Source organism: Malurus melanocephalus, unplaced genomic scaffold, assembly GCF_030028575.1.
Source record: "Malurus melanocephalus ecotype Western Australia unplaced genomic scaffold, MMel_1.1 scaffold_198, whole genome shotgun sequence".
Classification (NCBI taxonomy): Eukaryota; Metazoa; Chordata; class Aves; order Passeriformes; family Maluridae; genus Malurus; species Malurus melanocephalus.
Window position 1 is genome coordinate 710,131 of NW_026623430.1, and position 12,347 is coordinate 722,477.

General features: G+C 36.8%; 1 protein-coding gene across 1 annotated transcript in view; it reads left to right on the plus strand.

Annotated features, from left to right (window-relative positions):
- The window catches only part of ADAMTSL1 (ADAMTS like 1), a 370,874-nt gene that overhangs the window by 135,220 nt on the left and 223,307 nt on the right, over nt 1-12,347 (plus strand). The window lies entirely within an intron of this gene.

Genomic DNA, 12,347 nt, shown 5'->3' on the forward strand with positions numbered 1-12,347 from the left:
ATATTGTAAGAAAAKAACTTCAATATGATCTTATCTTCTTTCAGAAGCTTTTACATTTTTCAATTTGATTTTTCTTAACATTTTATGGAGAATGGCAGTGTGTTACATTGGCCCTGTGCTTATAGTGTCAACGTTTGTGCTTTTCTCTATTTTTCCCTATTATTAATTTTAAAGAAAAATTTAATTCAAAGGCTTTGAAAATGATGATTTTTGTTTTGATGGCTGTAACTGATCAAACTGGACACTATGGGGTGCTGTTTGATATTCTTTGTGTGCACTCTGTCTCCTGTCTGCACATGCCTATATGCACCCACATGCTGCTGCTCTTTCGCTGGCTTAGCACCTCTACAAGTTCATCACCACGTTAAAAAAGGCAACCCCAAATACAATCATGTAAGCTTTTTTGGTCATATACATAACATCAGACTAGCACAGAGTGAGGACTATAGGATTGGTTTCAGCTGTGCTGCAGAGTCATGGTAGTGTTGAAGATACTCAGCATATAAAAAAAGGTAAAACAAAGTGCTTATATGATATGGTGAAGAGCATGTGCTCACACTAGAAATCCAAAAATGCCTGTGTATAATGGCAGGGGAGATATGTGAAATGGGAATCACCAACCTAAATTCACCTTAAAACAAATAATTAACGAGCTATGGAAGAACACTTTTACCATCAGTAACTAAAACTTATGCTGAATCAGATCTGTGAAAATATGTGCTAGCTTCTGGGGAGTGATTGATTGGAATGGCTGTAGCTGTCTTTAAAAAACTTCATCTAACTAAAAAAGATAATATCCCTCAGGTGCATTAGGTATTTCTGTTCAATTGTGTGAGAAAAATATATGGACAAATATTGCCAGAAATATGATTATAGCTATTTCTTGAAAAACAGCATGGCCAGGTTGTTGTTTTTGTTTTGTGTATCTCCAAGGGTTATTGAGCTAAATGCACAAACCCATGACTAACAGGATTAGTCAGCTGAGATAAGCTACTTTATAGGAATATAGTATGAAATTTAGGTATTGTATACATTTTTGTGAAAACAGTACAAATTTTGTGTTGGCTGTTTATCTGCTAAAGCTCAAAAAGGCACATGCTTTCCCTATTTGGATGTTCTTTACCTTCATCACATTCTGTAACTATACATCATGGAGTTTTGGCTTCATCCATCCTGAGAATTTGTTCTACAGAACATTCTTGGTTTTGAACTTACCACCCATGTGGAAAGGGAATGTTGCTGTACATGTATGTAGGAGTTATCATCGAGCATTCTTACTGCCTCCTGCATTTCTACCCCTTTAGGAGATCCTGGCCCTGATTCTAAAACTGGTGATTTATCACACATTGCATATAGCTTTTCCAGCTTGCACGTGACTTGGRATTCTCCTACTAAAATAAATATGTCTTGCCACTCTGAACTTGAGTAACCATTTATGTGATTAACTCAGAATTTCAAACTGACATCTACATTCTATGCCAGTTTTAAAAAGGAAAAATTGTGCATTTGCACCAAAGAATGATTTAGTAAGTTACTGAGGTCTACTCTGATGACCTCATAGCTCCAATCTGCTTCTGTTCTTGCATTTTATCTTTCCCACCAAGTGATGAGCATGGGACTTCCACTCTGGAAGCTAAGCTTTTGAAGGCATTCCATATTGCAGGTATGCTTGTCCAATTGCCACATGGGATAARCTGGATGGTAAAGAAGAAAATAGCCCTGATCAGCCAATAACTGTATCCAGAAGGAAGAGTCATTCATTGGCAGCTTAAGAGTGGCTAKGGTCTGACTAGATATTCAGGTTTTGGTTTCATAGCTTTTTGGTTTACTCTCACATTTAGTTTTGTCCACAAGGAGTCTGGATTTACTATCCAAAATTTGAGTTTCTTCAAGGTATCTTAAGTAGTGGCATCAAAAAGATGTGTTAAATTAGAAAAAATAGCAGAAAAATACATATTCCAGTTCTGTTCATCTTCTAAATGTGGCAAAATATGAATAAATTGGATAAATTAATGAAATATTTCTAAGACAAAGAGTCCACTGTGGAAGATGAAATGGAAAAATCAGTTAGTAAGCATTTAATTTCTGATAAGCGTTGTTCATGAAGATATCATGTGGTTAAAAATTTGCTCAGTAAAGTACAGACTGGAAATATGTATATAAATTCTACTGCTATAGGGCAGAAATGTATGAACAAGCTATACAGTCTTGCAGACTTCCTGGAGTTTATTTGCMTACCTAAAGAGTACACTGCAACTTTCTTTTGCAGCCCTTTTTATACTAATGTTTCAGCTCTCTTTTAGAAAAGATTAGAAAAGAAATTATTTAGAAATTCTTTAGAAAAGAATGCAGTCCATTCATCCAGACCATTGTTCATCAGTTTTCTTTACGAGAACTTTCCAGGAAAAACATGCAATTGAATTAAGAGGAAGTTTCCTATTGCTGGCAGTGATGTGTTTCACTTTGGTTTTGATAAGACTGTGCTATATGTCATCTCTTAGAACCATCTTCTGAAACAAAGAGACTAAAAAAAAATACTTTGTTATTTAAATTCAAATCTGCTAATACAGCAATTTCATTCCTGTACTATCCAAGAGATTGGCATTCCTATGCACTTTGGTGTAGAAAATGCGTAAAAGACCAGTTAATTTTGGATAAATTTTTGGTTTCCAACAAAGATATGGAAGCTCTAGGGTCTTCATAACTATTTGTTTCATCAGCAGTTGTTAATTTTCTTTTCTTGAATTATTGGATTGAAATGGCAAGCCAACAGACAAGTAGGAAAACTCACACTGAAATAACGAAAGCAGTATTTTAAAACAGATGCTTGTAGAAGCCACAGCGTCTGTAGGTTCCAGATATATCTGCAACAAAGAAATGTGGTTTACAGTGCAGTTTATCACGTGGCACAAGGGAAAAGGTTTAAAATATGAGTTGTTTGGCAAACAATGAGATGAAAAGAAGATTCCATCTATGACAAAATAGCTTTCAGGATGCAGACTGAACAGACATAAAAATCCACGATTTGTCTTACATTTCACATGCAGCAATGTTTTGCACAGCTGTCTTAGTTTTCAATGAGCATTRTAAAAATATTATTTTCAAGATGTGGAAGTATGTGCAAACCGTCTATCATGTTTATTTTAGTAGTGCTGGGGAAGAGGTCATCCATGCTCGAAATGCTTCCCCCTGTTATCTGATGTCTGCTTTACTTTATACCATCTGCTGGTGGCTGGGCCCTTCTCTCCTGTGGACAGATGATCCATTTCAGATGCCTGCCTTCTCTTTGCCAAGGCCAAGCACTGGCATGGTCTAATTGCCTGTCTSGTTGCTTTCTTGTTGCCTTTGGAAGGCTGTGCTCTCGCTGCGGCTTTTGTGGTTGTTTCCATCAGGCAGTGTGGTCCCTCTCAGAGGCACGAGCATGCCAGACAAACCTTTTTGAATCAGTGCCAGTCCTCTTCCTTGGGAGGTAAAGCCAAATATCATATATTTAAAACTGTAATGCTTTACTTGTCCACCTAGCTCCTGTCTCCTGAAGTCATTAGTTGTGGYTTTACTTCACTGTCAAAATACTCTTCAGTTTTCTTCCCTCTCAGCTCTACCTATTTTCAGCTCTCTGTTTAGCAAACTCGGTGTAGGTAAAATAGAGAGATTCTGTTGTTCTACTTAAGACCTTTTATTTTTTATTCCTTTCTGTGTTGGAAGTAGGAAGTAGAATGTGTTTCTTATTAAATGTGAAATGCTGTTTAAATAATGTTTAGGAGCTGTCGTAAATCAGCTAAAGCCAGGCTGCTTAAAATTATTTTTAACTTTCTGTGTCTAGCAAGTAACTATACACTRTAGTGGGTGATGAAACCTAAATAGTGCTGCTTATGCTCTTTTTTAAGTATTAAAGTCCTTTATAAAAGTCCTTTCAAGGTTTTGATGCTCATCTGCATACAGTGTTTCCCTAATATGGTACAGATCTGACCCATGATTGATCGCATTTACACAGCTTGCTCTATAGAGAGATACTCTGACTCACTATTAAACATTAGTCAGTTAAAGCTCTTGTTCTTACTATTCTAGGTTCACAGTCATTAAGTTCAAGCCATCTTTTCACAACAGATACGAATACTTGAGGTCAGGTAAGAACAGAGTTGGTCTTAACTTTCTCTTCAGGCTTTCTGCTSAGTTTGAAATAAATTTGTCAGTCATGCTTCAGTGACATTTCAGTTAAATGACATCAATCCACAACAGATGGATTAACTCAGAATTCAYCTTGTATAGACCACTGGATATCTACAAATAGGCACAAATAGCCTACTTTAGTTTAGCTCCAAATATGTTTACTAAAGTAATCTTGATTTTCAAGATGGAAATATTCAAACATCTGCAGCAGAAGGGAATGCCTTCAATTACTATCGAGCAACACTCTTTCTTGTAATACCATGAAACCATATTACTTCAGCAAGTCTGGTTACAGGACAAGAAATGAAATCTCTTACAATCTTCTTAAATCTTCTGGTTATCTTAGGAATTGAGAAAAAAATTAGCATATTTATATATTATCTATGCTAACCACAATAACTTGCTTATGTTTCTCTTTTGAATGTCTGTTTGTTGTTTGGGTTTGGTTTGTTKGTTAGGGTTTGTGGTTTTCTTCCTCACATATTCATATATGTGGAATAAAAGGGAATGGGCTTTTCTTATGCTATACTCAGTGTGACATAGTTGGGTAATACCAGCATGTCATGATACACTATTTGACTTTGTTGGTCTTAATTAAATGCTCCGGCAGAAAAATCTGTGTACCAGCAACACTCTTGGATATTTCCTAACATTTGGGCCTAGTTAAATTTATTTTTTATTCTAACAAGTAGACAATGCTCACCTGGAGTAGACTGTGTACTCTTGTAATAAACCACCATGATAAATAAAAACTTACTAAGACATTCAATAGACACAGAAGCAAAGACAATTGAAGGGGTTGTGGTGGTGCATCCCCCCTCCACCCCCCAATCTTTTCCAGGCTGCAGTGTGATCTGAGGAATGCTTGTTGGGCAGTGGGAAATGCCCCTCACTGGGCGATCTCCACCACACTCATTTGGGACAGGGGTCAAGAAAATGTTTGCATGTTGTGTTGATAAAAAACAATATTTGAGAATTATGTTTTAGGATTGAAGGATGCACAGAAGTCCAATATCAAGATAGCTAGGTCACCAATGCTGCACTTTTATCAGCATTGAATATCTCAAAAGAAGTGGATGAAGATTGGTCTGTCACTAGGACTGCTGTCAAACTAACTGTGAATGGCAAAAGAAAAAAAGGCAGTACGAGGAGACAGATAGGGGCTGGGATGCAGTTTACCTACCACTAACTCCTTAAAACATGGCATGGAAATGTGCTTATACACATCCCGACTTCTTAGTAACTTTAGCTCATCTAATCTCTAGAGAGTAACTATTATGAATTGTCTAAGTGAGCTGGAAGTTATCTTTACATTAATTTTACATGTCTATATAAAAAGTCATTTTTCATTTGGCATTTCCTTTTGAGCAAGGTGCTGGCTGGCTCGTTCTAAGTTAAATTTTTTTTTCTGTACCCATGACCTAAGCAATGAAGCCTGTAAATGACATGGTTTAGGATTCATACTGGTGTTAACGCTAACAGCACTTTAAAAATTTTTAAGATAAAAATTTAAGAATGTTGAGATCAGAAAATAATTAATGATTCTATTTCAGCATAGTGCTATTTTATAATGAAGAGTAAAAATGTAGGAGAAAGTTTGCTTTGAACATACAGATCTTGTTTTGATTCATGATGCCACATAACATTTGCTTATCCTCAAAGGAGAAAAAAAGCTCCTTGAACTGACAGACAATAAGAAAAAGAATTTACTGCTATATTTACTTTTATTAAGGAAATTCTATTTCAAARAGCTTAAGGGCTTAGTTATATTGGTTGCATTCCTTTTGGAAGAAGTTTRTAACACTTCTCTAGTCAGTCATACACTGTCTATTTTAGAAAATTGTTTATTGATTTACTCTTATATTTTCCTATTTTTATACAGCTGAATTGGTGTTTTAGAAGAAAAAAAAAACTTCTATTCACTTTTACGATCTGAAACAAAGATAACATGAGTTTTCAACTTTATTAATTTTTGCCCTTCTGACATCTATTTTGAAGGCCTTATGTGCACTAAATGTCTACACTTKTCCCACTTTTTCTTCTTTCCCTCTTGGTATCAGAACTGCTTTTTACTGATGTACATGAGGAAAAAAGAGAAGAAAGRCACATGACTGAATTACATGACTTTGAAAGCATTTTTTTTTTCTTATGATATGTCCCAATTGTCAAACATGTGCACAGTATTTATACCATATTATTAGTCTATATTACTTTGTATTAGTTTTTAATGTTGCATGGGAAATCAGTGAAAGCTGTGGTACATTACTGTATTCTGTTGATCAGGTGTACCAGTGAAAAGGCAAGGACTTTATTCTGAGACTCAGTGCAAACTTGTAACCAACAGAGTATTTGTGCCCTTTGCAGGGTTAAGGAGTCCCCTTTGTCCCCCTGGAGTCCTTTACACTCCAGGAAATTGTATTTTKAATACGATTGTGTATAGAATCTTCAGTTTAGGAGGGACACTTGCTTATACACAGAAAGAAAAAATAAATATATTTATTTGTGAAATACAGGATTTGTGGTCATTCATGTAGTCAGGGAGAAAGAAAGCAAATACAGCTGTCTGTAATGAGGGCTAGTTTTGTTTGTAAACAAAAATACTTTTTGATGTCAGTAATCAATTTCTTCCAAACTACTATAGTTTTTTCATGGCAACTACCTTAGCCTTCTCCATGTRATGGATACAGATACCTGCCTATTTCCAAATTTTTAGAAACTCTTTGATTTTAGCTATCCTACTAATCATCTCTTCCTTTATTTTTGAGTTTCCTTCTGTAGTTTCCAGCTTGCTTCAAGTGACCAGAAGCTCTGTCCTCTGCCTTCCAAGACTCATGATCATGTGTTTTCCTGACTTTCAGGTTTTCCCTGCTTCTAWACAGGGTAATTTCAAAGACATTGGGTAATGGGACTTCTGATAAGTCTTTGCTCTTGACATAAGGTTTGTAATTCAATTGTGTGTGTTTGCCTACTTAATCTATGATGAGCGTTAATCAGTCTCCCCAAGTGCCCTAATTATATTAATATTTATTACATTTCCTTATGAGAATGGTAAGGATGTCAAGTTCCCATGKTCAAAGGAGCTGTAATATTTCAAAATGACCACAGAAATATTTTCTTCCTTTTTACTGCAATCTGAGATTTACCCTTCCAACTACAGTAATATATGGATTGAGTGAACCTAAATTACTTCTAGAATTGCTACATTTGCATATTAAAATGTTATTTAAAGATCTGTGTAGAAAAGCTTGGAATTCTTGTACTTCAAGTCTATTGAGTAACACAATAAATTCAATACTAGAAACAAAGCTATATGCAGGWTAATCTCACTCCTTCTTCTAGCTAAATTCTAAACGATGCCTGAATTATTTTCCTGTATAATATACATTGTTAAAAAGAGATGACAGCAGCGCATAAAGTTTTGATTGTTGTTTCTTTGGTAATACCTGGAAAATCAGCTCATAACTTGTCTCGGGAATTCTTGTGGACTTCTCCAACTCATACTGTGCCATCATGTGTCTCTCTGTATTATTTATTTTTGGTATTTTATACTCTCGCATAAGGAATCTGCCAAAGAAAATCTGACCCTCTGCTTTATGTGGTTGACTAACTGCCATGAGTTAGTGTCAACCGTTTCTCTAGGGACAGCTATCTAATTCTGACRAACTTGAAACATCAGCTCAGAAAGTGCTTCTGGTCTCATCCTGAATACCTCTGAAATATATCACAGAATTAGCTTGTCATTTTTTTCTGCTTCCTTCGCAAAGTGTTTTGAAATGACTAATACATTACCAAGAAGCGGCTCTTCCTCCGTCTCTCACATGTTTTCCTCAAGTGAGTTTTAAGAATTTTGAGTGTAGCCTTCCATCAAGGTACATTGATGCAAGCCTTCCATCAGGCATATTTTCATCACCTTGTGTGTAATTCTGGGTCTGAAGGATTCCTGCAGGACTTGTTTATGGTGTGYTGTAAACTGAACACATTGCTGAAAAAAGTTTTAAGTGCATCTTCTGGAAGACAGTTCTTCACTGTCATTGCTCCTTAGAGGCCTCAAATGCTTAGGTTTGTGAAGTGAGTTAATAAAACTCATACTGCTCTATTGCAGCTTCCTCCTAGAAAGGTACATGCTATCAGGGAAAGCAAGGGACACATAATAAGGGAATTTTAAAATCAAGGCTTATCCATGCTTAAGTGAATAACTTGCAAAATCTCAGTTTCTTTAATCCCAAAAGGGTTCCTGCTTAAAAAAAAAAAAAAAAAAAAAAAAAAAAGAAAAAAAAAAAGTTCTCTTCAGCCATGAAATGAAATGTTCAAGGCTGAAAATACTTTTTTCAAGGCATTGGAGTTCTCTAGCCCATCTCAATGAGTGTTTTGTTTAATTAAAAAAAGCAATGGTAATGGTAGCAGGGCATTGGGGAAATAGTATTACATAGACAGCATTGTTTCATTGTAGATGTAATTACCTATTTGTTATCTTTTTCATAAGATATTTCAAAATTTTGGTGCCTTTTTTCAGTCTTTTTTTTTCTGCCTTGAAAGACTGTGAGAGATGGACAATTTTCTTTGAATAATGACATCTCTCTGTTAATTTATTATCTTTTCTTTCACCCTGCCTGAGTAACAAATACCACGTTTGCACCTTTAATGCTATGATACTGGGAGGGGCTATCAGTTGCCTGTCATCTCATGTGTGTTTMGCTGAAGTGCTTACCTGGGTAGGAGTGTGTAAGTAGCCCATGCTTGTCCATCCTGGTGCCTTGAAACATGCCCTGGTCCATGGGAAGCAGTCTTCTAGGCAGCTCATGTGCGGTATGCCAAGTCAAGTTCTTGCAATTGCTTGTCAAGAACCAGTCAGCACACAAGGTGACCTGCTTTTCTCTAGCTGTTTCATCTTCTTTCCTTGGTAAAGTCTTTCCTTGCCTAGGAAGGTTCATTCTTGCATCTAGGCCAGGGTCCTGTCATCTGCAGAGTCAGACTGCTTGGAACAGGGTCACAGGGGCCTGTCAACAGCAGCTGCATGCCAGACAAGATATCATAACCAAAATCCTGTCTTGTAGGTGCAGATGACAGGAGCATAATTGTGTTTGACAAGCTACTAAAAGAGGAGGGAGGCAAGCCACAGAACTCTGCTTTCTCTTCTCTCAGTGCTTTATTCACATCCTTGCTGCTTCTAACGTGCTCTGTTAACTGATCATTTTAGGTTGCCGACATAATGGGAGCCCTGGGGAATTAGTCTGCATGAGATGTAAGGGGCCGCTTCTTGGTAATGTATTAGTCATTTCAAAACACTTTGCGAAGGAAGCAGAAAAAAATGACAAGCTAATTCTGTGATATATTTCAGAGGTATTCAGGCCCCTGTGAGAACAATACCTCTATTCATGTCTTGGCACCATTGGAAATTCATTTTTCCTTCTTTAAGAGAGTGGCCTGAGCAGAAACAGAGAGAGAAAGGCTTCCCTAAGACAAGTTTTCTGCAGTTATCAGACAGAATGACTGGCAGTTTTCACTGACTATATAAGGAGAGAGCCCAGGGATGCATTACCTTTACAGAGTGTTATGTTTTCAGTCTGTCCTCTGGAATCCTTCTCACCTTGATGTAATACACACAGGTATCAGGCAAATCTGACAAGCTATGTTCCTCTGAAACATACACTTTAATATGTAGGGCAGTAAATTTATGATGACTGTATAACATTTGATTTATTGGGAAAGTATGTGTAAAAAGGGATCATCTAGCTGTCTGTTCCATGTAGGAAATGGTAGTCAAATGAAACAAACTAAATAGTATCATAGCATGCTATGGGGATAAGGGTTGGCTGTTATCCCAGCACTGTGTTAGCTTGTTCTACTCAAATGGACAAAGGTAAAAGCAAACATTCTGTGATGGAATAGGGCATGGTAAGTAGAACTGTGAGTAAACTGTCATTAATTAATTAGAGAGGTGGCCATTTTCAAAATTAGGAGTTGTGATTAAAATTGTGATTATATCATAGTTGCTCATAGAAAAGTTCTGAAAGTGTTACAATACTTTAATTGTTGAAGAAACTTAATTGTATATAATTGTTGAAGAAACCTAATTCAGTGTAGAGCCAATCAGCATCAAAGGGTAGTAAACTGTACAAATGCCATCTCAATGAGTAAGGTTATAGACAAGGCTTTGAAAATTTGAGATGGGCTTCTTTCAAAACTCAGGCCATTCAAGCCTTCCCAGAACTTGAAATAAGCTGATTTTTTTACCACAAACCAAATTAGGAAATTCCACTGAGAGATAATTTCATCATTTTCTTAGTCTTTCATTGTGCAATCCAACTATATATTTACCTCATTCTGTTTTCACAAGTGAAATAATGTCATTATTCTCTGTGTGACTCAGAAAACTCCTTTGCAAGTGACAAAAACATTGCTTAGACTTACATCTCTTCTGGATGCTACTTCTCATCTTTGCAAACCAAGGAAGTTAATGGAGTTATTAAAAACTATAGCTATGTCTTCCCCAGAATTTTGTGAAAGTATTTAAGCAGTTAACACCAAAAATAAGTATTCAGTGGTAAATGTGTATTGAGAAATGTGCCCCTTCTGGAACTGAAACTCCTCCCTGAGGAGGTCCAGGTGTTCAATGCCTCATTCAGATCAGCCTTGTATCAGCATACATGAATTGCCCAGGCCCTGAWAGCCCATGAAGTTTCAGAGCCAGGATTGCTTACACTCACTGGAGGCGGATCAGGTTAGGAAGTATTTAAACAAACTGGACACAGCCAGAACATTTKCTCTGAGGAGAGGCACCTGTAAGGGCTGAGAAAGTTGGCCCATATCACTGAGAGGCTACTCGTGGTAAACTGTAAGTGGCTATAGCAATTTAAGATAGTAAATGCCATTCCTGTCTTGAAGGATGATCTAGAAACGTAGAGGAAGGTCAGRGAAGATGATGGAGCAAATAATCCTGGAATCAATTTCCTAAGGTAATGAAGGATTAGAAGATGACTGGGACTAGAGATGGATTTACATGGGGGGCAAGTCAAGCTGGACCATATGATAGCCTTTTACAATAAACCAGTAGATAAAGGGAGAACAATAGATGCTGTTAAATTTTGGAAGTTTTGCACACTGTCTCTCATTTGCAAGATGATGAGATTAGTGAGGTGCACTGAGAACAGGTTGAGGTACTGAGCTCCTAGGGCTGTGATCAGCACCTCCAGGTCCAGCTGGAGGCCAGTATGCAGTGCAGTACCCCAGGCATGGTGCCAGCAGTGTCCAGTGCCTTCCTGAATGATTTGTATGCTGGGCCACAGGGCATTCTCAGCAGCTTCACAGGTGATACAGAATTAGGAGAAGTGGTTGATAAGACTGATGGACTTGCTGCCATCCAGAGAATCTTAGGATAGAAAAACGGGCAATGTGAACTTCTGAGAAAGAATATATAAAAGTGGGAAGGATATCCTCCTGTTCATCTTCTTGAACCAGATTTAAAAAAAAAAAAATTGTATGTTGTTCCTCAAAGCTGAATGTGCAGTTGGGCAATTGGTTATCAATAGTCTCCCCCACCTTACATTTTGTTCGCTTTTTACTCTGCTCTTTTTCATATTAACTAAGAAACTAGAAGGCTTAGAATAACTCTTAGATGTTAACAGCCTCACGATTGTTTTGGCAATTTACCACAGAATAATATAAATAAGTGTCCTTTTGAAAAGCTGGGAATCAAGTAACAGCTGAGTAAGTGGCAGTAAAATACAATTTTGTGATCAATCCCCTCCATGAAACAGTCAATACTGAATTTTGTAATAATGACTCAAAACGGTACCAATATKGCTTTAGATCTGAAACTCATTACGAATAGGAGATTTAACACTATGTACAAAGCACGCTATAAGCCTGTGCATCTTTGTTATTTAGGAATTTCATTTTGGAGTAAGCTATTCTAAAAACCCCTAAAAATTGCAATTCAGGTAAAATTAGCATATATCTGGTTTACTATGGTAATTTGTTCATGAGACTTTTAAGCCTAAACTGAGGTTAGAGTATTTGAACCTTAAGGCTGACCACTACAAGGTTTGTAGTGAGCTAGGTGTTTTGTAAAATGAAACTGGCACCCATATCAACTTACAAATCAAGAAAAAATTGTGCAATTTATATATTGAGACATTGTAGTAAGCTAGCAAGGAGTTAATGATTAAAGGAAACAA